The sequence below is a fragment of the Streptopelia decaocto genome (genome assembly GCF_964273445.1).
Source record: "Streptopelia decaocto genome assembly, chromosome: 1".
Lineage (NCBI taxonomy): Eukaryota > Metazoa > Chordata > Aves > Columbiformes > Columbidae > Streptopelia > Streptopelia decaocto.
The window spans coordinates 103,784,282-103,784,508 of NC_138663.1; positions in this window are offsets into that span (position 1 = coordinate 103,784,282).

A 227-nucleotide genomic window follows, 5' to 3' on the forward strand; every position below is an offset into this window, starting at 1 on the left:
AAACAAAGATTCATAGACAGCTGACTGTGCACACTGGTTCCATATCACCTGTCTCCTGCATAAGAGCTAAATCTGAAATCCGCCTGACATTAGCCACCGCTATTATTCTGCACATTAGTATTCTTCTCATTTAATTAGGGAGCTGACCAAGAAGCATGTGACATTCTGCTGGTGACAGAATTTGGAAGGATATTGGGAAAGAATTTTGTTAGCACTGTCTCAGACAC